Source organism: Paramisgurnus dabryanus, chromosome 13 (assembly GCF_030506205.2).
Source record: "Paramisgurnus dabryanus chromosome 13, PD_genome_1.1, whole genome shotgun sequence".
NCBI classification, from domain to species: Eukaryota; Metazoa; Chordata; class Actinopteri; order Cypriniformes; family Cobitidae; genus Paramisgurnus; species Paramisgurnus dabryanus.
The window spans coordinates 38,615,193-38,638,122 of NC_133349.1; the positions used below are offsets into that span (position 1 = coordinate 38,615,193).

The following is a 22,930-nucleotide window of genomic DNA, read 5'->3' on the forward strand; positions in this document are numbered from 1 at the left end:
AATTAATTAATTATTTTTTTTATGTCATTTTTTCCCATGAATGCGTCCTTTCTGTAACCATTTACCGATGTCATTGCGTTGCCACATTAGCCTTGAAGTGTCTCTCGAATCGAGTCAGCACTCGCTTACGGCCACACCACCCTGAGCACGCCCGCTCTCGTCTGATCTCGGAAGCCAAGCAGGGTCGGGCCTGGTTAGTACTTGGATGGGAGACCGCCTGGGAATACCTGGTGCTGTAAGCATTTAATTAATTATTTATTTATGTCATTTTTTCCCATGAATGCGATCTTTCTGTAAGCGTTCACTGATGTCATGGCGTTGCCACATAAGTCTTGAAGTGTCTATCGAAGCGAGTCAGCACTCGCTTACGGCCACACCACCCTGAGCACGCCCGCTCTCGTCTGATCTCGGAAGCCAAGCAGGGTCGGGCCTGGTTAGTACTTGGATGGGAGACCGCCTGGGAATACCAGGTGCTGTAAGCATTTAATTAATTAATAATTTTTTTATGTCATTTTTTCCCATGAATGCGTCCTTTCTGTAAGCGTTCTCCCATGGCATGGCGTTGCCACATTAGTTTTGAAGTGTCTCTCGAATCAAGTCCGCACTCGTTTACGGCCACACCACCCTGAGCACGCCCGCTCTCGTCTGATCTCGGAAACCAAGCAGGGTCGGGCCTGGTTAGTACTTGGATGGGAGACCGCCTGGGAATACCTGGTGCTGTAAGCATTTAATTAATTAATTATTTATGTCATTTTTCCCATGAATGCGTCCTTTCTGTAAGCGTTCTCCCATGGCATGGCGTTGCCACATTAGTTTTGAAGTGTCTCTCGAATTGAGTACGCACTCGCTTACGGCCACACCACCCTGAGCACGCCCGCTCTCGTCTGATCTCGGAAGCCAAGCAGGGTCGGGCCTGGTTAGTACTTGGATGGGAGACCGCCTGTGAATACCAGCTGCTGTAAGCATTTAATTAATTAATAATTTTTTTATGTCATTTTTTCCCATGAATGCGTCCTTTCTGTAAGCGTTCTCCCATGGCATGGCGTTGCCACATTAGTTTTGAAGTGTCTCTCGTATCAAGTCCGCACTCGCTTACGGCCACACCACCCTGAGCACGCCCGCTCTCGTCTGATCTCGGAAGACAAGCAGGGTCGGGCCTGGTTAGTACTTGGATGGGAGCCCGCCTGGGAATACCAGGTGCTGTAAGCATTTAATTAATTAATTATTTTTTTATGTCATTTTTTCCCATGAATGCGTCCTTTCTGTAACCATTTACCGATGTCATTGCGTTGCCACATTAGCCTTGAAGTGTCTCTCGAATCGAGTCAGCACTCGTTTACGGCCACACCACCCTGAGCACGCCCGCTCTCGTCTGATCTCGGAAGCCAAGCAGGGTCGGGCCTGGTTAGTACTTGGATGGGAGACCGCCTGGGAATACCTGGTGCTGTAAGCATTTAATTAATTAATTATTTATGTCATTTTTCCCATGAATGCGTCCTTTCTGTAAGCATTCTCCCATGGCATGGCGTTGCCACATTAGTTTTGAAGTGTCTCTCGAATCGAGTCAGCACTCGCTTACGGCCACACCACCCTGAGCAAGCCCGCTCTCGTCTGATCTCGGAAGCCAAGCAGGGTCGGGCCTGGTTAGTACTTGGATGGGAGACCGCCTGGGAATACCAGGTTCTGTGAGCATTTAATTAATTAATTATTTATGTCATTTTTTCCCATGAATGCGATCTTTCTGTAAGCGTTCACTGATGTCATGGCGTTGCCACATAAGTCTTGAAGTGTCTATCGAAGCGAGTCAGCACTCGCTTACGGCCACACCACCCTGAGCACGCCCGCTCTCGTCTGATCTCGGAAGCCAAGCAGGGTCGGGCCTGGTTAGTACTTGGATGGGAGACCACCTGGGAATACCAGGTGCTGTAAGCATTTAATTAATTAATATTTTTTTTATGTCATTTTTTCCCATGAATGCGTCCTTTCTGTAAGCGTTCTCCCATGGCATGGCGTTGCCACATTAGTTTTGAAGTGTCTCTCGAATCGAGTCAGCACTCGCTTACGGCCACACCACCCTGAGCAAGCCCGCTCTCGTCTGCTCTCGGAAGCCAAGCAGGGTCGGGCCTGGTTAGTACTTGGATGGGAGACCGCCTGGGAATACCAGGTTCTGTAAGCATTTAATTAATTAATTATTTATGTCATTTTTTCCCATGAATGCGATCTTTCTGTAAGCGTTCACTGATGTCATGGCGTTGCCACATAAGTCTTGAAGTGTCTATCGAAGCGAGTCAGCACTCGCTTACGGCCACACCACCCTGAGCACGCCCGCTCTCGTCTGATCTCGGAAGCCAAGCAGGGTCGGGCCTGGTTAGTACTTGAATGGGAGACCGCCTGGGAATACCAGGTGCTGTAAGCATTTCATTAATTAATAATTTTTTTATGTCATTTTTTCCCATGAATGCGTCCTTTCTGTAAGCGTTCTCCCATGGCATGGCGTTGCCACATTAGTTTTGAAGTGTCTCTCGAATCAAGTCCGCACTCGCTTACGGCCACACCACCCTGAGCACGCCCGCTCTCGTCTGATCTCGGAAGCCAAGCAGGGTCGGGCCTGGTTAGTACTTGGATGGGAGACCGCCTGGGAATACCAGGTGCTGTAAGCATTTAATTAATTAATTATTTTTTTATGTCATTTTTTCCCATGAATGCGATCTTTCTGTAAGCGTTCACTGATGTCATGGCGTTGCCACATAAGTCTTGAAGTGTCTATCGAAGCGAGTCAGCACTCGTTTACGGCCACACCACCCTGAGCACGCCCGCTCTCGTCTGATCTCGGAAGCCAAGCTGGGTCGGGCCAGGTTAGTACTTGGATGGGAGACCGCCTGGGAATACCAGGTGCTGTAAGCATTTAATTAATTAATTATTTTTTTATGTAATTTTTTCCCATGAATGCGTCCTTTCTGTAACCATTTACCGATGTCATTGCGTTGCCACATTAGCCTTGAAGTGTCTCTCGAATCGAGTCATCACTCGTTTACGGCCACACCACCCTGAGCACGCCCGCTCTCGTCTGATCTTGAAAGCCAAGCAGGGTCGGGCCTGGTTAGTACTTGGATGGGAGACCGCCTGGGAATACCTGGTGCTGTAAGCATTTAATTAATTAATTATTTATTTCATTTTTCCCATGAATGCGTCCTTTCTGTAAGCATTCTCCCATGGCATGGCGTTGCCACATTAGTTTTGAAGTGTCTCTCGAATCGAGTCAGCACTCGCTTACGGCCACACCACCCTGAGCAAGCCCGCTCTCGTCTGATCTCGGAAGCCAAGCAGGGTCGGGCCTGGTTAGTACTTGGATGGGAGACCGCCTGGGAATACCAGGTTCTGTAAGCATTTAATTAATTAATTATTTATGTCATTTTTTCCCATGAATGCGATCTTTCTGTAAGCGTTCACTGATGTCATGGCGTTGCCACATAAGTCTTGAAGTGTCTATCGAAGCGAGTCAGCACTCGCTTACGGCCACACCACCCTGAGCACGCCCGCTCTCGTCTGATCTCGGAAGCCAAGCAGGGTCGGGCCTGGTTAGTACTTGGATGGGAGACCGCCTGGGAATACCAGGTGCTGTAAGCATTTAATTAATTAATAATTTTTTTATGTCATTTTTTCCCATGAATGCGTCCTTTCTGTAAGCGTTCTCCCATGGCATGGCGTTGCCACATTAGTTTTGAAGTGTCTCTCGAATCAAGTCCGCACTCGCTTACGGCCACACCACCCTGAGCACGCCCGCTCTCGTCTGATCTCGGAAGCCAAGCAGGGTCGGGCCTGGTTAGTACTTGGATGGGAGACCGCCTGGGAATACCAGGTGCTGTAAGCATTTAATTAATTAAATATTTACTTATGTCATATTTTCCCATGAATGCGTCCTTTCTGTAAGCGTTCTCCCATGGCATGGCGTTGCCACATTAGTTTTGAAGTGTCTCTCGAATCGAGTCTGCACTCGCTTACGGCCACACCACCCTGAGCACGCCCGCTCTCGTCTGATCTCGGAAGCCAAGCAGGGTCGGGCCTGGTTAGTACTTGGATGGGAGACCGCCTGGGAATACCAGGTGCTGTAAGCATTTAATTAATTAATTATTTTTTTTATGTCATTTTTTCCCATGAATGCGATCTTTCTGTAACCATTTACCGATGTCATTGCGTTGCCACATTAGCCTTGAAGTGTCTCTCGAATCGAGTCAGCACTCGCTTACGGCCACACCACCCTGAGCACGCCCGCTCTCGTCTGATCTCGGAAGCCAAGCAGGGTCGGGCCTGGTTAGTACTTGGATGGGAGACCGCCTGGGAATACCAGGTGCTGTAAGCATTTAATTAATTAATTATTTTTTTATGTCATTTTTTCCCATGAATGCGATCTTTCTGTAAGCGTTCACTGATGTCATGGCGTTGCCACATAAGTCTTGAAGTGTCTATCGAAGCGAGTCAGCACTCGCTTACGGCCACACCACCCTGAGCACGCCCGCTCTCGTCTGATCTCGGAAGCCAAGCAGGGTCGGGCCTGGTTAGTACTTGGATGGGAGACCGCCTGGGAATACCAGGTGCTGTAAGCATTTAATTAATTAATTATTTTTTTTATGTCATTTTATCCCATGAATGCGTCCTTTCTGTAACCATTTACCGATGTCATTGCGTTGCCACATTAGCCTTGAAGTGTCTCTCGAATCGAGTCAGCACTCGCTTACGGCCACACCACCCTGAGCACGCCCGCTCTCGTCTGATCTCGGAAGCCAAGCAGGGTCGGGCCTGGTTAGTACTTGGATGGGAGACCGCCTGGGAATACCAGGTGCTGTAAGCATTTAATTAATTAATTATATTTTTTATGTCATTTTTTCCCATGAATGCGTCCTTTCTGTAACCATTTACCGATGTCATTGCGTTGCCACATTAGCCTTGAAGTGTCTCTCGAATCGAGTCAGCACTCGTTTACGGCCACACCACCCTGAGCACGCCCGCTCTCGTCTGATCTCGGAAGCCAAGCAGGGTCGGGCCTGGTTAGTACTTGGATGGGAGACCGCCTGGGAATACCTGGTGCTGTAAGCATTTAATTAATTAATTATTTATGTCATTTTTTCCCATGAATGCGATCTTTCTGTAAGCGTTCACTGATGTCATGGCGTTGCCACATAAGTCTTGAAGTGTCTATCGAAGCGAGTCAGCACTCGCTTACGGCCACACCACCCTGAGCACGCCCGCTCTCGTCTGATCTCGGAAGCCAAGCAGGGTCGGGCCTGGTTAGTACTTGGATGGGAGACCGCCTGGGAATACCAGGTGCTGTAAGCATTTAATTAATTAATAATTTTTTTATGTCATTTTTTCCCATGAATGCGTCCTTTCTGTAAGCGTTCTCCCATGGCATGGCGTTGCCACATTAGTTTTGAAGTGTCTCTCGAATCAAGTCCGCACTCGTTTACGGCCACACCACCCTGAGCACGCCCGCTCTCGTCTGATCTCGGAAACCAAGCAGGGTCGGGCCTGGTTAGTACTTGGATGGGAGACCGCCTGGGAATACCTGGTGCTGTAAGCATTTAATTAATTAATTATTTATGTCATTTTTCCCATGAATGCGTCCTTTCTGTAAGCGTTCTCCCATGGCATGGCGTTGCCACATTAGTTTTGAAGTGTCTCTCGAATTGAGTACGCACTCGCTTACGGCCACACCACCCTGAGCACGCCCGCTCTCGTCTGATCTCGGAAGCCAAGCAGGGTCGGGCCTGGTTAGTACTTGGATGGGAGACCGCCTGTGAATACCAGCTGCTGTAAGCATTTAATTAATTAATAATTTTTTTATGTCATTTTTTCCCATGAATGCGTCCTTTCTGTAAGCGTTCTCCCATGGCATGGCGTTGCCACATTAGTTTTGAAGTGTCTCTCGTATCAAGTCCGCACTCGCTTACGGCCACACCACCCTGAGCACGCCCGCTCTCGTTTGATCTCGGAAGACAAGCAGGGTCGGGCCTGGTTAGTACTTGGATGGGAGCCCGCCTGGGAATACCAGGTGCTGTAAGCATTTAATTAATTTATTATTTTTTTATGTCATTTTTTCCCATGAATGCGTCCTTTCTGTAACCATTTACCGATGTCATTGCGTTGCCACATTAGCCTTGAAGTGTCTCCCGAATCGAGTCAGCACTCGTTTACGGCCACACCACCCTGAGCACGCCCGCTCTCGTCTGATCTCGGAAGCCAAGCAGGGTCGGGCCTGGTTAGTACTTGGATGGGAGACCGCCTGGGAATACCAGGTTCTGTGAGCATTTAATTAATTAATTATTTATGTCATTTTTTCCCATGAATGCGATCTTTCTGTAAGCGTTCACTGATGTCATGGCGTTGCCACATAAGTCTTGAAGTGTCTATCGAAGCGAGTCAGCACTCGCTTACGGCCACACCACCCTGAGCACGCCCGCTTTCGTCTGATCTCGGAAGCCAAGCAGGGTCGGGCCTGGTTAGTACTTGGATGGGAGACCGCCTGGGAATACCAGGTGCTGTAAGCATTTAATTAATTAATAATTTTTTTATGTCATTTTTTCCCATGAATGCGTCCTTTCTGTAAGCGTTCTCCCATGGCATGGCGTTGCCACATTAGTTTTGAAGTGTCTCTCGAATCAAGTCCGCACTCGTTTACGGCCACACCACCCTGAGCACGCCCGCTCTCGTCTGATCTCGGAAACCAAGCAGGGTCGGGCCTGGTTAGTACTTGGATGGGAGACCGCCTGGGAATACCTGGTGCTGTAAGCATTTAATTAATTAATTATTTATGTCATTTTTCCCATGAATGCGTCCTTTCTGTAAGCGTTCTCCCATGGCATGGCGTTGCCACATTAGTTTTGAAGTGTCTCTCGAATTGAGTACGCACTCGCTTACGGCCACACCACCCTGAGCACGCCCGCTCTCGTCTGATCTCGGAAGCCAAGCAGGGTCGGGCCTGGTTAGTACTTGGATGGGAGACCGCCTGTGAATACCAGCTGCTGTAAGCATTTAATTAATTAATAATTTTTTTATGTCATTTTTTCCCATGAATGCGTCCTTTCTGTAAGCGTTCTCCCATGGCATGGCGTTGCCACATTAGTTTTGAAGTGTCTCTCGTATCAAGTCCGCACTCGCTTACGGCCACACCACCCTGAGCACGCCCGCTCTCGTCTGATCTCGGAAGACAAGCAGGGTCGGGCCTGGTTAGTACTTGGATGGGAGCCCGCCTGGGAATACCAGGTGCTGTAAGCATTTAATTAATTAATTATTTTTTTATGTCATTTTTTCCCATGAATGCGTCCTTTCTGTAACCATTTACCGATGTCATTGCGTTGCCACATTAGCCTTGAAGTGTCTCTCGAATCGAGTCAGCACTCGTTTACGGCCACACCACCCTGAGCACGCCCGCTCTCGTCTGATCTCGGAAGCCAAGCAGGGTCGGGCCTGGTTAGTACTTGGATGGGAGACCGCCTGGGAATACCTGGTGCTGTAAGCATTTAATTAATTAATTATTTATGTCATTTTTCCCATGAATGCGTCCTTTCTGTAAGCATTCTCCCATGGCATGGCGTTGCCACATTAGTTTTGAAGTGTCTCTCGAATCGAGTCAGCACTCGCTTACGGCCACACCACCCTGAGCAAGCCCGCTCTCGTCTGATCTCGGAAGCCAAGCAGGGTCGGGCCTGGTTAGTACTTGGATGGGAGACCGCCTGGGAATACCAGGTTCTGTGAGCATTTAATTAATTAATTATTTATGTCATTTTTTCCCATGAATGCGATCTTTCTGTAAGCGTTCACTGATGTCATGGCGTTGCCACATAAGTCTTGAAGTGTCTATCGAAGCGAGTCAGCACTCGCTTACGGCCACACCACCCTGAGCACGCCCGCTCTCGTCTGATCTCGGAAGCCAAGCAGGGTCGGGCCTGGTTAGTACTTGGATGGGAGACCACCTGGGAATACCAGGTGCTGTAAGCATTTAATTAATTAATAATTTTTTTATGTCATTTTTTCCCATGAATGCGTCCTTTCTGTAAGCGTTCTCCCATGGCATGGCGTTGCCACATTAGTTTTGAAGTGTCTCTCGAATCAAGTCCGCACTCGCTTACGGCCACACCACCCTGAGCACGCCCGCTCTCGTCTGATCTCGGAAGCCAAGCAGGGTCGGGCCTGGTTAGTACTTGGATGGGAGACCGCCTGGGAATACCTGGTGCTGTAAGCATTTAATTAATTAATTATTTATGTCATTTTTCCCATGAATGCGTCCTTTCTGTAAGCATTCTCCCATGGCATGGCGTTGCCACATTAGTTTTGAAGTGTCTCTCGAATCGAGTCAGCACTCGCTTACGGCCACACCACCCTGAGCAAGCCCGCTCTCGTCTGCTCTCGGAAGCCAAGCAGGGTCGGGCCTGGTTAGTACTTGGATGGGAGACCGCCTGGGAATACCAGGTTCTGTAAGCATTTAATTAATTAATTATTTATGTCATTTTTTCCCATGAATGCGATCTTTCTGTAAGCGTTCACTGATGTCATGGCGTTGCCACATAAGTCTTGAAGTGTCTATCGAAGCGAGTCAGCACTCGCTTACGGCCACACCACCCTGAGCACGCCCGCGCTCGTCTGATCTCGGAAGCCAAGCAGGGTCGGGCCTGGTTAGTACTTGAATGGGAGACCGCCTGGGAATACCAGGTGCTGTAAGCATTTCATTAATTAATAATTTTTTTATGTCATTTTTTCCCATGAATGCGTCCTTTCTGTAAGCGTTCTCCCATGGCATGGCGTTGCCACATTAGTTTTGAAGTGTCTCTCGAATCAAGTCCGCACTCGCTTACGGCCACACCACCCTGAGCACGCCCGCTCTCGTCTGATCTCGGAAGCCAAGCAGGGTCGGGCCTGGTTAGTACTTGGATGGGAGACCGCCTGGGAATACCAGGTGCTGTAAGCATTTAATTAATTAATTATTTTTTTATGTCATTTTTTCCCATGAATGCGATCTTTCTGTAAGCGTTCACTGATGTCATGGCGTTGCCACATAAGTCTTGAAGTGTCTATCGAAGCGAGTCAGCACTCGTTTACGGCCACACCACCCTGAGCACGCCCGCTCTCGTCTGATCTCGGAAGCCAAGCTGGGTCGGGCCAGGTTAGTACTTGGATGGGAGACCGCCTGGGAATACCAGGTGCTGTAAGCATTTAATTAATTAATTATTTTTTTATGTAATTTTTTCCCATGAATGCGTCCTTTCTGTAACCATTTACCGATGTCATTGCGTTGCCACATTAGCCTTGAAGTGTCTCTCGAATCGAGTCAGCACTCGTTTACGGCCACACCACCCTGAGCACGCCCGCTCTCGTCTGATCTCGAAAGCCAAGCAGGGTCGGGCCTGGTTAGTACTTGGATGGGAGACCGCCTGGGAATACCTGGTGCTGTAAGCATTTAATTAATTAATTATTTATTTCATTTTTCCCATGAATGCGTCCTTTCTGTAAGCATTCTCCCATGGCATGGCGTTGCCACATTAGTTTTGAAGTGTCTCTCGAATCGAGTCAGCACTCGCTTACGGCCACACCACCCTGAGCAAGCCCGCTCTCGTCTGATCTCGGAAGCCAAGCAGGGTCGGGCCTGGTTAGTACTTGGATGGGAGACCGCCTGGGAATACCAGGTTCTGTAAGCATTTAATTAATTAATTATTTATGTCATTTTTTCCCATGAATGCGATCTTTCTGTAAGCGTTCACTGATGTCATGGTGTTGCCACATAAGTCTTGAAGTGTCTATCGAAGCGAGTCAGCACTCGCTTACGGCCACACCACCCTGAGCACGCCCGCTCTCGTCTGATCTCGGAAGCCAAGCAGGGTCGGGCCTGGTTAGTACTTGGATGGGAGACCGCCTGGGAATACCAGGTGCTGTAAGCATTTAATTAATTAATAATTTTTTTATGTCATTTTTTCCCATGAATGCGTCCTTTCTGTAAGCGTTCTCCCATGGCATGGCGTTGCCACATTCGTTTTGAAGTGTCTCTCGAATCAAGTCCGCACTCGTTTACGGCCACACCACCCTGAGCACGCCCGCTCTCGTCTGATCTCGGAAGCCAAGCAGGGTCGGGCCTGGTTAGTACTTGGATGGGAGACCGCCTGGGAATACCAGGTGCTGTAAGCATTTAATTAATTAAATATTTATTTATGTCATATTTTCCCATGAATGCGTCCTTTCTGTAAGCGTTCTCCCATGGCATGGCGTTGCCACATTAGTTTTGAAGTGTCTCTCGAATCGAGTCAGCACTCGCTTACGGCCACACCACCCTGAGCAAGCCCGCTCTCGTCTGATCTCGGAAGCCAAGCAGGGTCGGGCCTGGTTAGTACTTGGATGGGAGACCGCCTGGGAATACCAGGTTCTGTAAGCATTTAATTAATTAATTATTTATGTCATTTTTTCCCATGAATGCGATCTTTCTGTAAGCGTTCACTGATGTCATGGCGTTGCCACATAAGTCTTGAAGTGTCTATCGAATCGAGTCAGCACTCGCTTACGGCCACACCACCCTGAGCAAGCCCGCTCTCGTCTGATCTCGGAAGCCAAGCAGGGTCGGGCCTGGTTAGTACTTGGATGGGAGACCGCCTGGGAATACCAGGTGCTGTAAGCATTTAATTAATTAATAATTTTTTTATGTCATTTTTTCCCATGAATGCGTCCTTTCTGTAAGCGTTCTCCCATGGCATGGCGTTGCCACATTAGTTTTGAAGTGTCTCTCGAATCAAGTCCGCACTCGCTTACGGCCACACCACCCTGAGCACGCCCGCTCTCGTCTGATCTCGGAAGCCAAGCAGGGTCGGGCCTGGTTAGTACTTGGATGGGAGACCGCCTGGGAATACCAGGTGCTGTAAGCATTTAATTAATTAAATATTTATTTATGTCATATTTTCCCATGAATGCGTCCTTTCTGTAAGCGTTCTCCCATGGCATGGCGTTGCCACATTAGTTTTGAAGTGTCTCTCGAATCAAGTCCGCACTCGCTTACGGCCACACCACCCTGAGCACGCCCGCTCTCGTCTGATCTCGGAAGCCAAGCAGGGTCGGGCCTGGTTAGTACTTGGATGGGAGACCGCCTGGGAATACCAGGTGCTGTAAGCATTTTGATGTGAAAATTTTAACATGGAGGATGGAATTTTATGGATGAAAACGAAAAATTGGATGACAGAGAGAATACCTGGATTTTATAGAGAATTGCTTAGTGCTTGGGGGAAGTTTTTAACAAATATTGAATATGACCCACGAGGAAGAGAAAACATTTTAAATCAACCTCTGTTCTTGAACAACAAGGTTTTAAAACAAGACAAAGTCATTTTTTTTAAGAAATGGATGGAAGTGGGAATAACTAAAGTAAAAGATGTAATGTATGAAGTGAAAGAAGGTTTCTTACCTGTACAATGTGTGTATGATGCAATGGATGAGGCAAAAGAGGAATACAGCAAACAAGAAATTATAAACAAGTATGAAGTAATTAAACAAGCTATACCCAAAGAGTGGATTAAAAGAATAGAAAATATGGAAAAGGAAAAAGAACAGAAAGACATTCAAGTGATTTTGGGTGAAAAAGTATACACTCTCAAAGAATGCAGTATTAAGATGTTTTATTGCTTTTTCAGAGACAGTGTTTTTAAAGAACCTATTGTAAATCGCTTCTGGCTACATAAATTTGTGAATTTAAAACAGGAAGATATATGGAGAAACATGAGGGGAAGATGTGTAGAAACAAGACTGGAGTCCTTGGAGTACACAATAAGACATAAAGTGGTATTTACTGATGTGATTTTAAACAAAATAGGAATGGAACAAAGTGCGATGTGTAAAGTATGTCACGAAAGAGAAGAAGGAATTGTACATTTGTTTTTGAACTGCAAAGAATTGGACTCTTTTTTAAACAAATGTAAGGACATAATCAAAGAATTGGACGAACAATGGAATGAGAATGAAATGGAATGGAATAGATTGGTGATGTTTGGTTGGAAAAGGAAAAGTCAAAACATGAAATTTATTAATTTATGTGTAATGTTAATGAAAAGTGCAATATGGGAACGACGAACTGCAGCAAAAAAAGAAAAAATTGTAATTGATGTATGGACTGTTTTTAAAAGAAAAACTGAAATGTACATGGAAAGATTGTATGCCTATTTTAAACATGAGAATATGTTAGAAGCTTTTTACAATGTTTTTACGCCCAAGGTTTGCAGTATTTTAGAGGGTTTAAAGTGGAGATTGCCAGATGTTACGGGACACATTTTTCATAATTTTAAAGGTTTTCTTTCTCATTGTTCTTTTATGTAACTATTTAACTTCATGGTAGTGTATATTTGATGTTTTTTTGTGTAAAACAAATGGTTTTGTATGAAATGCTTTGTAATTGTTAGAAAAATTATTCAATAAAAAAAAAAAAAAAAAAAAGCACGCCCGCTCTCGTCTGATCTCGGAAGCCAAGCAGGGTCAGGCCTGGTTAGTACTTGGATGGGAGACCGCCTGGAAATACCAGGTGCTGTAAGCATTTAATTAATTAATAATTTTTTTTATGTCATTTTTTCCCATGAATGCGTCCTTTCTGTAACCATTTACCGATGTCATTGCGTTGCCACATTAGCCTTGAAGTGTCTCTCGAATCGAGTCAGCACTCGCTTACGGCCACACCACCCTGAGCACGCCCGCTCTCGTCTGATCTCGGAAGCCAAGCAGGGTCGGGCCTGGTTAGTACTTGGATGGGAGACCGCCTGGGAATACCAGGTGCTGTAAGCATTTAATTAATTAATTATTTTTTTATGTCATTTTTTCCCATGAATGCGATCTTTCTGTAGGCGTTCACTGATGTCATGGCGTTGCCACATAAGTCTTGAAGTGTCTATCGAAGCGAGTCAGCACTTGCTTACGGCCACACCACCCTGAGCACGCCCGCTCTCGTCTGATCTCGGAAGCCAAGCAGGGTCGGGCCTGGTTAGTACTTGGATGGGAGACCGCCTGGGAATACCAGGTGCTGTAAGCATTTAATTAATTAATTATTTTTTTAATGTCATTTTTCCCATGAATGCGTCCTTACTGTAAGCATTCTCCCATGGCATGGCGTTGCCACATTCGTTTTGAAGTGTCTCTCGAATCAAGTCCGCACTCGCTTACGGCCACACCACCCTGAGCACGCCCGCTCTCGTCTGATCTCGGAAGCCAAGCAGGGTCGGGCCTGTTTAGAACTTGGATGGGAGACCGCCTGGGAATACCTGGTGCTGTAAGCATTTAATTAATTAATTATTTATGTCATTTTTCCCATGAATGCGTCCTTTCTGTAAGCGTTCTCCCATGGCATGGCGTTGCCACATTAGTTTTGAAGTGTCTCTCGAATCGAGTCAGCACTCGCTTACGGCCACACCACCCTGAGCAAGCCCGCTCTCGTCTGATCTCGGAAGCCAAGCAGGGTCGGGCCTGGTTAGTACTTGGATGGGAGACCGCCTGGGAATACCAGGTTCTGTAAGCATTTAATTAATTAATTATTTATGTCATTTTTTCCCATGAATGCGATCTTTCTGTAAGCGTTCTCCCATGGCATGGCGTTGCCACATTAGTTTTGAAGTGTCTCTCGAATCGAGTCTGCACTCGCTTACGGCCACACCACCCTGAGCACGCCCGCTCTCGTCTGATCTCGGAAGCCAAGCAGGGTCGGGCCTGGTTAGTACTTGGATGGGAGACCGCCTGGAAATACCAGGTGCTGTAAGCATTTAATTAATTAATAATTTTTTTTATGTCATTTTTTCCCATGAATGCGTCCTTTCTGTAACCATTTACCGATGTCATTGCGTTGCCACATTAGCCCTGAAGTGTCTCTCGAATCGAGTCAGCACTCGCTTACGGCCACACCACCCTGAGCACGCCCGCTCTCGTCTGATCTCGGAAGCCAAGCAGGGTCGGGCCTGGTTAGTACTTGGATGGGAGACCGCCTGGGAATACCTGGTGCTGTAAGCATTTAATTAATTAATTATTTATGTCATTTTTCCCATGAATGCGTCCTTTCTGTAAGCATTCTCCCATGGCATGGCGTTGCCACATTAGTTTTGAAGTGTCTCTCGAATCGAGTCAGCACTCGCTTAAGGCCACACCACCCTGAGCAAGCCCGCACTCGTCTGATCTCGGAAGCCAAGCAGGGTCGGGCCTGGTTAGTACTTGGATGGGAGACCGCCTGGGAATACCTGGTGCTGTAAGAATTTAATTAATTAATTATTTATGTCATTTTTCCCATGAATGCGTCCTTTCTGTAAGCATTCTCCCATGGCATGGCGTTGCCACATTAGTTTTGAAGTGTCTCTCGAATCAAGTCCGCACTCGCTTACGGCCACACCACCCTGAGAGCGCTAGAGAGCAACAAGGAAGTGTTTGGCTACAGTAGGGAGGGAAAGGCTCTCCCAACAGTTTGCTTTATTTGGTTTATTTTCAAAAAAAGTTTTCTATTATTTGTTAAAAATAGTTGCATATTTCTTTTTGTTGAAAAAGATTTGTTACAGCAGCTCTGAGCTTTGCTCAGAAGCTGACAAAAAAGGCGCTTTTGCGCACAATGGACGGCCTACCTGGCAAAGACTTGAACATGGAGAAAGAGAAACGTATGGAGAAAGATCAAGGAACAGACAATGGACTAAATGAATTTCAGAATGGCAAACATGGTGAAGATGAAGGTAGGAGGATGCATGGATTTGAATATAAAAAATATTCTAAGGAAGCAACATTGATTGTCAATGCGGCTCAGGTGAAAGAAGTTAAAGCTGAAGATGTCATCAATTCTTTGAAAGAAAAAATTGGAGTTACAAACATTTTAGCTGTGAGACCAAGAGCAAACAAGGAATATGAAATGACACTGGAAAATGAGAAAGTATGTGAAATTCTTAAAGAAGGTCTTATTATCAAAGAAATTTTGTGTGAAGTAAGAAGCTTACAAACAAAGGAATGCATTGTTTCCTTCATGCACCTGCCTGCTTATATTTCTGATGAGACTATAACAAGTAAGCTATATGCATGGGGAGTAACACCAAATTCAATAATCAAAAGGAGATATTATCCAGGAACACAGATCACAGACGGCACCCGTTATGTGAAAGTAAAGTTTCCTAAAGAAGTACCATCACTTCCTTACAGTACACGATTTGAAACAGCAGAAGGGGAGCAGTATTTCAGGGTAATACATGATCGTCAGATAAAACTCTGCAGATTGTGTATGGGGCCTGGACACATAATGAAGGACTGTCCGGAGTTTAAATGTCATAACTGTGGAGAGACGGGGCACTTCGCCAGAGAATGTGATGCAGTGCGCTGCCCAGATTGTAAAAAGGTGCTAGTGAAATGTGAATGTTGGTGGGAACAAGAAAATGAAGCAGGAAAAGAGGCGGAAGATACTAAGGATGTCCAAAATGATGATGAAGACGATGAGGAATATACAGAAGCAATGGAAGAGGAGTTGGTGGAGGAGGAAGAACAAAAGGGAGATACAGTGGAAGAGGATGTGGACAATGAAAATGAGGATGAAGGATTAAAGAGTAAAGAAGGCGAACAAGAACTATCAAAAATACAAGAGGAAGAAGAGGAGATGGACAGAGATGAAAGAAGTGACATTAAAAAAGACTGGGAAGAGGTGACAACAAGAAGAAGACAGATAAGGGTAAGCCCAAATATTGAAAAGGCTAAAAGAAGACACTTAATGAGAATGAAAATCAAAGAAAAAGAAATAAATAGAAGAGGACAAAATGAGAACAGCTTTGAAGTGTTATCTGGAACTGAAGACGAAATAGAATGAGAAGAATAATTTGGATTATTTTAACCTTAATGGTGCTGAACATTGCCACAATTAATGTGAGGGGTTTATTGGACTATGAGAAATTTGAAAAGTTAAAAGAATTTTGTAAACGGGCAAATATCTTAATGATTCAAGAGACAAATTGGAAGGAAGAAGTAATGAATAATTTTAAAAAGAAATGGAAAGGAGAGGTCTTTTATAACAATGGGGATGGGAGAAAAGGGAGAGGGGTAGCAATATTAATTAAAAAAGGAGTGTGTGAGAATGTGAAGGAGGTTTATAATGATGGTGAAGGTAAATGTATGGCAATAGAAATTAATGAAGAAGGGGATAGAATTGTTTTATGTAATGTTCATGCACCTGTGGTAGAAAAAGAAAAAGTAGTATTTTTCAACACATTAAGGGCATTAATTGAAAAGTGGGGAAAGGTTTTAATAATGGGGGATTTTAACACTGTATTTGGCAAAATGGATATGGCAGAAGGGATGATTTTCAAATCGGATAGAGGAAGAAAAGAGCTTAAAAGTTTGATGGAAGAAAATGACCTAGTGGATATTTGGAGAGAAAGGAATGAAGGTATCAAAGAATTCTCACGAGAACAAATAGTTAAAAATTTTATTTGTAGAAGCAGAATAGATTTTATGATTTGTAACAGGGACTTTATGAAAGTAGTTGATAATATTTATTATAAAGAAACGTCTCTTAGCGATCATAAAGTTTTATGGGGACATATGGATCTAAGTGGAGTAAAGAGGGGGCCAGGCTTGTGGATTTTAAATACAGAACTTTTAAAGGAGGTGAGTTTTAAGAAAAGAATTAAGGAATTGATAAAAGAGGAACAAAAAACTTCAATGTACAAAGAAGATAAGAGAATATGGTGGGATAATGTTAAATACAGAATAGGGAAATATGCAAGAGACTTGAGTAAATTAGTGCAAAGGGCAAAAACTGTTAAGGAGAAAGAAATAAGAAATGAATTAAAACAGATTGTAAATGAAGGAGGAGAAAACATCCAAAAAACATTCATATTAGAAGAAAAACTAAGAGAAATAGAGGAGAAAAAATTTAAAGGGGCAATGATACGAAGTAAAGCTAAATATATGGTAGAGGGGGAAAAGTGCACAAAGTTTTTCTTTAATCTGGAGAAAAATAGACAGAGGGCTAGTTTGATCAAAGAATTAAAAGGGAGGAATGGGGAAATGGTTAAAGAAACAGGAGGAATTTTAAGGGAAATAATGGAATTTTATAAGAAGTTGTTTAGTAAAGAAGGAATAGGAGAAAATGAAAAAGAATTTTTAATAGAAAAAATTAAGAAGAAGTTGGATACAGATGATAAAAAATTAAGTGACGAACATATTAAAGAGGAAGAAATAGAAGAAGCTATAATGCAGTTGAAGAATTGTAAAAGTCCAGGAAGAGACGGATTGTCTGGCGAATTCTATAAAACATTTAAGGAAGTGCTGGTACCGATCTTGAAAGAAGTGTTTGATGAGATTTTTAAAAAAAAGGAAACAAGTAATTTTATGGGAATAGGGATTGTTAAATTGATTTATAAGAAAAAGGGAGATAAACATGATTTACAAAATTATAGACCATTAACTATGTTAAATACAGATTTTAAACTTATAGCGAAGATTTTAGCGAATAGATTGAAGAAAATTTTACCTAATATAATAGAAACAAATCAGGCATATGCGATACAAGGAAAGGACATTACAGATACTGTTTGCAACATAAGGGATGTGATGAGTTATATGATGGCTAAAAAGAAAAGTGGGTATGTTATAAGTCTTGATCTTGAAAAAGCATTTGATAGAGTAGAGCATGAGTTTTTATTTGGGATTTTAGAAAAGTTTGAGTTTGGAGAGAACTTTATAAAATGGTTGAAAATTCTATATAGTGGAGCCAAAAGTCAAATAAAGTGTAATGGGTTTTTAACTGAGGCCTTTACTATAACTAGATCCATTAGACAAGGATGTCCATTGTCAGTTCAATTGTATAGTCTTGTGGCTGAAACGCTCGGGCTGGCAATAAGAGAAGAAAAGGAAATTAAGGGGATAGATCTAGAAGAAAATGATGAACTACAAAAAATATACCAATATGCAGACGACACCACATTAATAGTGAGAGATATTAAAAGTGTCAGGAAAGCAATGGAAATTTTAGAAAAATATTGTAAAGGTTCAGGGGCAAAGATAAATATACAGAAAACAGCTTATATGCAAATAGGGGAGGGAGAAAAAATTGAAAGTTTTTACCCATTTAATAATGAAGAAAGCTTGAAAATTTTAGGGGTAAGAATTGGAAAAAATGAAAAAAATATGAGGGATTTGATTTGGGAAGAAGTTGTTGGAAATATGGAAAGAGTTTTAAATTTTTGGAAACAAAGAGATCTAACGTTAAGAGGAAAAGTATTAGTTTTAAATGCTCTTATGTTGGCTAAAATGTGGTACGTGTTGGGGGTTACACCTTTGCCAACAAACACAACAAAAAGAAATATAGCTGCAAGCAGCAATTGCGGGGTCAAGCACCTTCAGCGCAATGAGCACCCAAAGCACAGCAAAAACCACACGACGCAGCAAATGCGCAAAGCGCAGAAAGCGTGCAATACAGAGCTCGAACCCGAAGCAAAGCAAATGCAGAGCAGAACCACTGCAGTGCGGAGCAACAACAGAAAAGATTTCAAAAATATAACACGTGTGGAAAACCAGACAGGTCGAGAAGAACGTGTTAAAGGGAACACAAAAGGAAATCTCAATAAGTGAAAGTAAGAGCTGGGATTTGAACCCATGACCTCATGTTCCCAAAGCGCAGCACTAACCACATGCGCCACTGAGTAAACGATTAAACCACTGAGTTGGTGTGTCCAAGCTATAGAATACAGCTTTACAGCTATAAACATTGATATCCAGCAATTACCAAAAGTGTAGAAATGACAACAGAGAGCAGAAATAACTGAAATACAATGTATAGTATGAAAATCACAAAACTTAAGTGAGAAAAAAGTTAAGACAAAAAACCACTGCACATGGGATTTGAACCCATGAACTCAGGTTCTCAAAGCACAGCACTAACCGCACGTGCCACTGAGGAATCATGGGTTGAAAGGCTGTGGAAAAGAGGCTTCAAAACTGCAAACATTGACATGCCAATCACTGAAAGGGCAGAAATAACACAACAAAGCAAAAATAAACAGAAATACAAAGCGTAGGGCAATCAGATAACTTAAATGGCACTGAATTTGTGAAGAACATTTTGTACAATAATGAACAACATGGGCAAATTTTGTCAGATTCTTTTTAATATGACAAAGGGACAGCATGACAGGCACGGTCCGCTTTACAGAGGTATTTCTCAAAAATTTGACACTCAGCAGAAAAATCTGTTCAGTCACGTCTGTGCGGATTGCTCCAAACATTATACAAGCAGAACCTGGCATAAAATAAACAAAATTTGTAAAAAGAGTAGCGAAAAAATCATTTACCATATGCCTTACAATAACACATGAACAGAATGATGGAAAATGACAAACAAGTTATTGTTGCGATCGGCAAAAAACCAGTAAATAAAATTTCACAAAGAAAATGTATATCAGACAAAGTATTCTGAAGATATAAGCAGTTCTATAAGAACTGTTATAGTTTATAACCCCTAGGTGGCGCTGTACTCTGACTTCCCAGGTACCTTCAGGACATCATGCCGAAGCTCCCTGACTATTTTTGCACGAATATGTCCAATAGTTCAAAAGATATAACAATTTATGATCAATTTCAAAATGGCAGACAGGTGGTGTGGTCAAACCCGACATAATACATATCGACAGATTCGGCATGAGGCAAGGAATCCGTAAACACCAACATCATAATTTTCAGACAAACAATTCAGTAGTTATGGGCAAAAAAAGCAATTTTTCATATCTCATGACCCATAGGTGGCGCTGTCACCAAATTTTGCATGAACCCCAAGTTCATGGTCCACATGAAGTGTACCAAATTTCATTTCAATTGATCAAAGAATGACCGAGATACAGCTTCAGAACCATTTTTGCATCAACCTCGTTAAGTTTGCGCATTTATTACTTTTGAACAAAGATAAATATCAAAATTCTGTTCGGTCATTTCTGTGCGGCTCACTCCAAAGTTCACCTGTGCCAAATTTCATAACAATTTAACCAAATTTGAAGGAGGAGTAGCGAATAAACGGAATACTGTACATTTCAAAATGGCCGCTACTGTAATGGGTGGAGTTTTCATGTAAGGTATTAAAAACAATAAGCATGAGGAGAGCAATCACGTGTACTAAGTAGAATTTTCATGGATCAAGCGGATCAGCAGTTATAACCATTTGAACATTGAATTTTTGCACTGCTGGTGGCGCTATAGAGTAAGTACTAGAGACCCCATTTTTGGTCACGTGACTTTTTAAGACCACCACTACAACTGTGCCAAATTTCATCATTTTCCTATGTACGGTTCATAGGGCTGCCATAGACGCCTATGGCTAAGAAGAAGAAGAAACAGCAGAATAATAATAATACTGACAATTCCAATAGGTGTCTCAGCACCTTCGGTGCTTGACCCCTAATAATAATACTAACAAATATAGCTGCAAGCAGCGATTCGGGGCCAAGCACCTTTAGCGCAATGAGCACCCAAAGCACAGCAAGCAACATAGAAGGTATCAATCACCCAATGCTCACTGACCACCCAAGGTGCATCAAGAACACAAAGCGCAGCAAGTACCCAAAGCGTTGCAATGACAGAGCAGAACCACCGCAGTGCAGAGCAGCAACAGAAAACATGGCAAAAATAGAACATATGTGAACTACAGACAGGTCAAGAAGAATAGGTGGGAAAGAACAAAACTTTAATAGAAGAAATTAACACCTGCCTCAGGTGGGATTCGAACCCATGAACTCAGGATCTCTATGCATACGACTTAGTGGATGCGCCACTCAGCAGACACAGCTCAAGGGGCAGCAGGAAAGAGATTACAGAAATGCAAGCATTGACATATGCCAATCACCAAAGATGTAGAAATGACACCGCAGAGCAGAAATCACAGAAATACAATGTATATGAGAATCAAAAAGCTCAAGTGAGATTGAAGACAAGAAGAACATTCCATAGAGTAACGCTATAAAATGTAATATAAAGTAATTAACTATGACAAATAGACAACATCACAGGGACGATCAACTTTACAGAGGTTTTTCTCAAAAAAATTCCTAGGTGCAAGAAAAATCTGTTCAGTCATTTCTGTGCGGATTGCTCCAAACATTATACGAGCAGAACCTGGCATAAAATAAACAAAATTTGTAAAAGGAGTAGCGAAAAAATCATTTACCATATGCCTTACAATAACACATGAACAGAATGATGGAAAATGACAAACGAGGTATCGTTGCAATCGGCATAAACCAGTGAATACAATTTCACAAAGAAAATTAATATCCGACAAAGTATTCAGAAGTTAAGAGCAGTTCTATAAGAACTGTTATAGTTTATAACCCCTAGGTGGCGCTGTATTCTGACTTCCCAGATACAATCAGGACATCATGCCAAAGCTTCCTACCGATTTTTGCGCCAATATATCCGATACTTCAAAAGTTAAAGCAAATTATCACAAATTTCAAAATGGCGGACAGGCGATTCGGTCAAAGCCGGCATAACGCACATCGACAGATGCGGCATGAGGTAAGGAATCCGTAGACACCAATATCATAATTTTCTGACAAACGATTCAGAAGTTATGCGCAAAAATAGCCTTTTTTACTATCTCATGACCCATAGGTGGCGCTGTCACCAAATTTGGCATGGACCCCCAGTTCATGGTCGACATGAAGCGTACCAAATTTCATCTCGATTGATCAAAGAATGACCGAGATACAGCTTCAGAACCAATTTTGCGTCAATCTTATTAAGTTCACGCATGAATTACTTTTAAATAAAGAAAAATATCAAAATTCTGTTCAGTCATTTCTATGCGGCTCACTCCAAAGATCACATGTGCCAAATCTCATAAGAATTGAACCAAATTTGAAGGAGGAGTAGCGAAAAAACGAAATACTGTACATTTCAAAATGGCCGCTACTGTAATGGGTGGAGTCTTACTGTAAGGTATTAAAAACAATAAGCATGAGGAGAGCAATCACGTGTACTAAGTAGAATTTTCATAGAGCAAATGGATCATGAGTTATAACCATTTGAACATTGAATTTTTGAGATGATGGTGGCGCTATAGAGTTACTGCTAGAGACCCCATTTTTGGCCACATGACTATTTATGACCACCACTACAACTGTGCCAAATTTCATCATTTTCCTACATACGGTTCATAGGGCTGCCATAGACACCAATGGCTAAGAAGAAGAAAAAAGTACAATTCCAATAGGTGTCTCAGCACCTTCGGTGCTTGACCCCTAATAAAAGCAGCAGTTTTAAATTTTTTATGGGATTCTAAACCTTCAAAAATTGCATATGAAACAATAATAGGGCCAGTGGAAGAGGGTGGATTAGGTTTACAAGATCCGGATTTAAAGAAAAAGAGTTTTAGAATCAAAACAGTTAAAAGGTTTTTAAATGATGAAAATCAAGAAGAATGGAAAAAGATAATGAAGATATTTTTAAACAAGTGTGGAAATATGGGAATAGGTTCAGATATTTTGTGGATGAAATTGAAGCAAACTATGATAACTGGAATACCAGAATTCTATGTGGAAGTTTTAGAAGCATGGAGGGACTTTAAAAAACACTTATGTGTAAAGCCGGGGAAAAGAGAGGAATTCTTAAATCAACCACTCTTTTTAAATGAGAATATATTATTCATGGATAAAGAACTGTATTTTAAACAATGGATTAATGCTGGTTTCAAGAGAATTAGAGATGTTTTATATGAAGTAAAAAAAGGATTTCTACCCTTGCACGCCATTATAGATGAAATAGAAGAAGTTGAAGATACCGTTAATGTGAAAATCATAGAAAAACAATATAATCAGGTAAAAGAAGCAATTCCAAAACACTGGATTGAGCAACAAGAGATAAAAGGGAATAAAGAAGAAAACTTTAAGATATTTCTAAAAGAAAAGGGAGAGGACGCCCTTTT

At 42.9% G+C, this 22,930-nt stretch overlaps 34 non-coding genes and 19 pseudogenes across 34 annotated transcripts; all 53 read left to right on the forward strand.

The window, feature by feature from the left end:
* Window positions 1-123: 123 nt before the first annotated feature.
* LOC135742926 (5S ribosomal RNA) lies at window positions 124-242 on the forward strand. The gene has a single exon (XR_010530328.1). It is a non-coding gene; the product is annotated as a 5S ribosomal RNA (ribosomal RNA).
* A 121-nt stretch (window positions 243-363) lies between these two features.
* On the forward strand, window positions 364-482 carry LOC135742782 (5S ribosomal RNA). The gene has a single exon (XR_010530189.1). It is a non-coding gene; the product is annotated as a 5S ribosomal RNA (ribosomal RNA).
* A 125-nt stretch (window positions 483-607) lies between these two features.
* On the forward strand, window positions 608-726 carry LOC135742168 (5S ribosomal RNA; annotated as a pseudogene).
* A 120-nt stretch (window positions 727-846) lies between these two features.
* On the forward strand, window positions 847-965 carry LOC135742296 (5S ribosomal RNA; annotated as a pseudogene).
* A 125-nt stretch (window positions 966-1,090) lies between these two features.
* On the forward strand, window positions 1,091-1,209 carry LOC135741920 (5S ribosomal RNA). Its single transcript, XR_010529758.1, has one exon. It is a non-coding gene; the product is annotated as a 5S ribosomal RNA (ribosomal RNA).
* A 125-nt stretch (window positions 1,210-1,334) lies between these two features.
* Window positions 1,335-1,453, forward strand: LOC135743070 (5S ribosomal RNA). Its single transcript, XR_010530470.1, has one exon. It is a non-coding gene; the product is annotated as a 5S ribosomal RNA (ribosomal RNA).
* Window positions 1,454-1,573: 120 nt separating this feature from the next.
* Window positions 1,574-1,692, forward strand: LOC135742473 (5S ribosomal RNA; annotated as a pseudogene).
* A 121-nt stretch (window positions 1,693-1,813) lies between these two features.
* LOC135742931 (5S ribosomal RNA) lies at window positions 1,814-1,932 on the forward strand. The gene has a single exon (XR_010530333.1). It is a non-coding gene; the product is annotated as a 5S ribosomal RNA (ribosomal RNA).
* Window positions 1,933-2,057: 125 nt separating this feature from the next.
* Window positions 2,058-2,176, forward strand: LOC135742519 (5S ribosomal RNA; annotated as a pseudogene).
* A 121-nt stretch (window positions 2,177-2,297) lies between these two features.
* On the forward strand, window positions 2,298-2,416 carry LOC135741769 (5S ribosomal RNA). Its single transcript, XR_010529614.1, has one exon. It is a non-coding gene; the product is annotated as a 5S ribosomal RNA (ribosomal RNA).
* A 125-nt stretch (window positions 2,417-2,541) lies between these two features.
* Window positions 2,542-2,660, forward strand: LOC135742780 (5S ribosomal RNA). The gene has a single exon (XR_010530187.1). It is a non-coding gene; the product is annotated as a 5S ribosomal RNA (ribosomal RNA).
* Window positions 2,661-2,785: 125 nt separating this feature from the next.
* LOC135741951 (5S ribosomal RNA) lies at window positions 2,786-2,904 on the forward strand. The gene has a single exon (XR_010529787.1). It is a non-coding gene; the product is annotated as a 5S ribosomal RNA (ribosomal RNA).
* Window positions 2,905-3,029: 125 nt separating this feature from the next.
* On the forward strand, window positions 3,030-3,148 carry LOC135742269 (5S ribosomal RNA; annotated as a pseudogene).
* A 120-nt stretch (window positions 3,149-3,268) lies between these two features.
* LOC135742367 (5S ribosomal RNA) lies at window positions 3,269-3,387 on the forward strand (annotated as a pseudogene).
* A 121-nt stretch (window positions 3,388-3,508) lies between these two features.
* Window positions 3,509-3,627, forward strand: LOC135742779 (5S ribosomal RNA). The gene has a single exon (XR_010530186.1). It is a non-coding gene; the product is annotated as a 5S ribosomal RNA (ribosomal RNA).
* Window positions 3,628-3,752: 125 nt separating this feature from the next.
* On the forward strand, window positions 3,753-3,871 carry LOC135742778 (5S ribosomal RNA). The gene has a single exon (XR_010530185.1). It is a non-coding gene; the product is annotated as a 5S ribosomal RNA (ribosomal RNA).
* A 125-nt stretch (window positions 3,872-3,996) lies between these two features.
* On the forward strand, window positions 3,997-4,115 carry LOC135742777 (5S ribosomal RNA). The gene has a single exon (XR_010530184.1). It is a non-coding gene; the product is annotated as a 5S ribosomal RNA (ribosomal RNA).
* Window positions 4,116-4,241: 126 nt separating this feature from the next.
* On the forward strand, window positions 4,242-4,360 carry LOC135742776 (5S ribosomal RNA). The gene has a single exon (XR_010530183.1). It is a non-coding gene; the product is annotated as a 5S ribosomal RNA (ribosomal RNA).
* Window positions 4,361-4,485: 125 nt separating this feature from the next.
* Window positions 4,486-4,604, forward strand: LOC135742775 (5S ribosomal RNA). Its single transcript, XR_010530182.1, has one exon. It is a non-coding gene; the product is annotated as a 5S ribosomal RNA (ribosomal RNA).
* Window positions 4,605-4,730: 126 nt separating this feature from the next.
* Window positions 4,731-4,849, forward strand: LOC135742774 (5S ribosomal RNA). The gene has a single exon (XR_010530181.1). It is a non-coding gene; the product is annotated as a 5S ribosomal RNA (ribosomal RNA).
* Window positions 4,850-4,975: 126 nt separating this feature from the next.
* On the forward strand, window positions 4,976-5,094 carry LOC135743069 (5S ribosomal RNA). Its single transcript, XR_010530469.1, has one exon. It is a non-coding gene; the product is annotated as a 5S ribosomal RNA (ribosomal RNA).
* A 121-nt stretch (window positions 5,095-5,215) lies between these two features.
* LOC135742773 (5S ribosomal RNA) lies at window positions 5,216-5,334 on the forward strand. The gene has a single exon (XR_010530180.1). It is a non-coding gene; the product is annotated as a 5S ribosomal RNA (ribosomal RNA).
* Window positions 5,335-5,459: 125 nt separating this feature from the next.
* On the forward strand, window positions 5,460-5,578 carry LOC135742167 (5S ribosomal RNA; annotated as a pseudogene).
* A 120-nt stretch (window positions 5,579-5,698) lies between these two features.
* On the forward strand, window positions 5,699-5,817 carry LOC135742295 (5S ribosomal RNA; annotated as a pseudogene).
* Window positions 5,818-5,942: 125 nt separating this feature from the next.
* LOC135742056 (5S ribosomal RNA) lies at window positions 5,943-6,061 on the forward strand. Its single transcript, XR_010529886.1, has one exon. It is a non-coding gene; the product is annotated as a 5S ribosomal RNA (ribosomal RNA).
* Window positions 6,062-6,186: 125 nt separating this feature from the next.
* LOC135742271 (5S ribosomal RNA) lies at window positions 6,187-6,305 on the forward strand (annotated as a pseudogene).
* A 121-nt stretch (window positions 6,306-6,426) lies between these two features.
* Window positions 6,427-6,545, forward strand: LOC135741834 (5S ribosomal RNA). The gene has a single exon (XR_010529676.1). It is a non-coding gene; the product is annotated as a 5S ribosomal RNA (ribosomal RNA).
* A 125-nt stretch (window positions 6,546-6,670) lies between these two features.
* Window positions 6,671-6,789, forward strand: LOC135742166 (5S ribosomal RNA; annotated as a pseudogene).
* Window positions 6,790-6,909: 120 nt separating this feature from the next.
* LOC135742294 (5S ribosomal RNA) lies at window positions 6,910-7,028 on the forward strand (annotated as a pseudogene).
* Window positions 7,029-7,153: 125 nt separating this feature from the next.
* On the forward strand, window positions 7,154-7,272 carry LOC135741918 (5S ribosomal RNA). Its single transcript, XR_010529756.1, has one exon. It is a non-coding gene; the product is annotated as a 5S ribosomal RNA (ribosomal RNA).
* Window positions 7,273-7,397: 125 nt separating this feature from the next.
* On the forward strand, window positions 7,398-7,516 carry LOC135743067 (5S ribosomal RNA). Its single transcript, XR_010530467.1, has one exon. It is a non-coding gene; the product is annotated as a 5S ribosomal RNA (ribosomal RNA).
* Window positions 7,517-7,636: 120 nt separating this feature from the next.
* LOC135742472 (5S ribosomal RNA) lies at window positions 7,637-7,755 on the forward strand (annotated as a pseudogene).
* A 121-nt stretch (window positions 7,756-7,876) lies between these two features.
* On the forward strand, window positions 7,877-7,995 carry LOC135742920 (5S ribosomal RNA). Its single transcript, XR_010530322.1, has one exon. It is a non-coding gene; the product is annotated as a 5S ribosomal RNA (ribosomal RNA).
* Window positions 7,996-8,120: 125 nt separating this feature from the next.
* LOC135742925 (5S ribosomal RNA) lies at window positions 8,121-8,239 on the forward strand. The gene has a single exon (XR_010530327.1). It is a non-coding gene; the product is annotated as a 5S ribosomal RNA (ribosomal RNA).
* Window positions 8,240-8,359: 120 nt separating this feature from the next.
* Window positions 8,360-8,478, forward strand: LOC135742518 (5S ribosomal RNA; annotated as a pseudogene).
* A 121-nt stretch (window positions 8,479-8,599) lies between these two features.
* LOC135742187 (5S ribosomal RNA) lies at window positions 8,600-8,718 on the forward strand (annotated as a pseudogene).
* A 125-nt stretch (window positions 8,719-8,843) lies between these two features.
* Window positions 8,844-8,962, forward strand: LOC135742772 (5S ribosomal RNA). The gene has a single exon (XR_010530179.1). It is a non-coding gene; the product is annotated as a 5S ribosomal RNA (ribosomal RNA).
* A 125-nt stretch (window positions 8,963-9,087) lies between these two features.
* Window positions 9,088-9,206, forward strand: LOC135741950 (5S ribosomal RNA). Its single transcript, XR_010529786.1, has one exon. It is a non-coding gene; the product is annotated as a 5S ribosomal RNA (ribosomal RNA).
* Window positions 9,207-9,331: 125 nt separating this feature from the next.
* On the forward strand, window positions 9,332-9,450 carry LOC135742018 (5S ribosomal RNA). Its single transcript, XR_010529851.1, has one exon. It is a non-coding gene; the product is annotated as a 5S ribosomal RNA (ribosomal RNA).
* A 120-nt stretch (window positions 9,451-9,570) lies between these two features.
* LOC135742366 (5S ribosomal RNA) lies at window positions 9,571-9,689 on the forward strand (annotated as a pseudogene).
* A 121-nt stretch (window positions 9,690-9,810) lies between these two features.
* On the forward strand, window positions 9,811-9,929 carry LOC135742771 (5S ribosomal RNA). The gene has a single exon (XR_010530178.1). It is a non-coding gene; the product is annotated as a 5S ribosomal RNA (ribosomal RNA).
* A 125-nt stretch (window positions 9,930-10,054) lies between these two features.
* LOC135743020 (5S ribosomal RNA) lies at window positions 10,055-10,173 on the forward strand. The gene has a single exon (XR_010530421.1). It is a non-coding gene; the product is annotated as a 5S ribosomal RNA (ribosomal RNA).
* Window positions 10,174-10,298: 125 nt separating this feature from the next.
* Window positions 10,299-10,417, forward strand: LOC135742365 (5S ribosomal RNA; annotated as a pseudogene).
* A 121-nt stretch (window positions 10,418-10,538) lies between these two features.
* LOC135741960 (5S ribosomal RNA) lies at window positions 10,539-10,657 on the forward strand. The gene has a single exon (XR_010529796.1). It is a non-coding gene; the product is annotated as a 5S ribosomal RNA (ribosomal RNA).
* A 125-nt stretch (window positions 10,658-10,782) lies between these two features.
* On the forward strand, window positions 10,783-10,901 carry LOC135742769 (5S ribosomal RNA). Its single transcript, XR_010530176.1, has one exon. It is a non-coding gene; the product is annotated as a 5S ribosomal RNA (ribosomal RNA).
* Window positions 10,902-11,026: 125 nt separating this feature from the next.
* LOC135742768 (5S ribosomal RNA) lies at window positions 11,027-11,145 on the forward strand. Its single transcript, XR_010530175.1, has one exon. It is a non-coding gene; the product is annotated as a 5S ribosomal RNA (ribosomal RNA).
* A 1,534-nt stretch (window positions 11,146-12,679) lies between these two features.
* LOC135742767 (5S ribosomal RNA) lies at window positions 12,680-12,798 on the forward strand. The gene has a single exon (XR_010530174.1). It is a non-coding gene; the product is annotated as a 5S ribosomal RNA (ribosomal RNA).
* A 125-nt stretch (window positions 12,799-12,923) lies between these two features.
* Window positions 12,924-13,042, forward strand: LOC135742766 (5S ribosomal RNA). Its single transcript, XR_010530173.1, has one exon. It is a non-coding gene; the product is annotated as a 5S ribosomal RNA (ribosomal RNA).
* Window positions 13,043-13,167: 125 nt separating this feature from the next.
* LOC135742420 (5S ribosomal RNA) lies at window positions 13,168-13,286 on the forward strand (annotated as a pseudogene).
* Window positions 13,287-13,406: 120 nt separating this feature from the next.
* Window positions 13,407-13,525, forward strand: LOC135742364 (5S ribosomal RNA; annotated as a pseudogene).
* Window positions 13,526-13,646: 121 nt separating this feature from the next.
* LOC135741936 (5S ribosomal RNA) lies at window positions 13,647-13,765 on the forward strand. Its single transcript, XR_010529773.1, has one exon. It is a non-coding gene; the product is annotated as a 5S ribosomal RNA (ribosomal RNA).
* A 126-nt stretch (window positions 13,766-13,891) lies between these two features.
* Window positions 13,892-14,010, forward strand: LOC135742924 (5S ribosomal RNA). The gene has a single exon (XR_010530326.1). It is a non-coding gene; the product is annotated as a 5S ribosomal RNA (ribosomal RNA).
* A 120-nt stretch (window positions 14,011-14,130) lies between these two features.
* Window positions 14,131-14,249, forward strand: LOC135742583 (5S ribosomal RNA; annotated as a pseudogene).
* The last annotated feature ends 8,681 nt before the right edge of the window (window positions 14,250-22,930 follow it).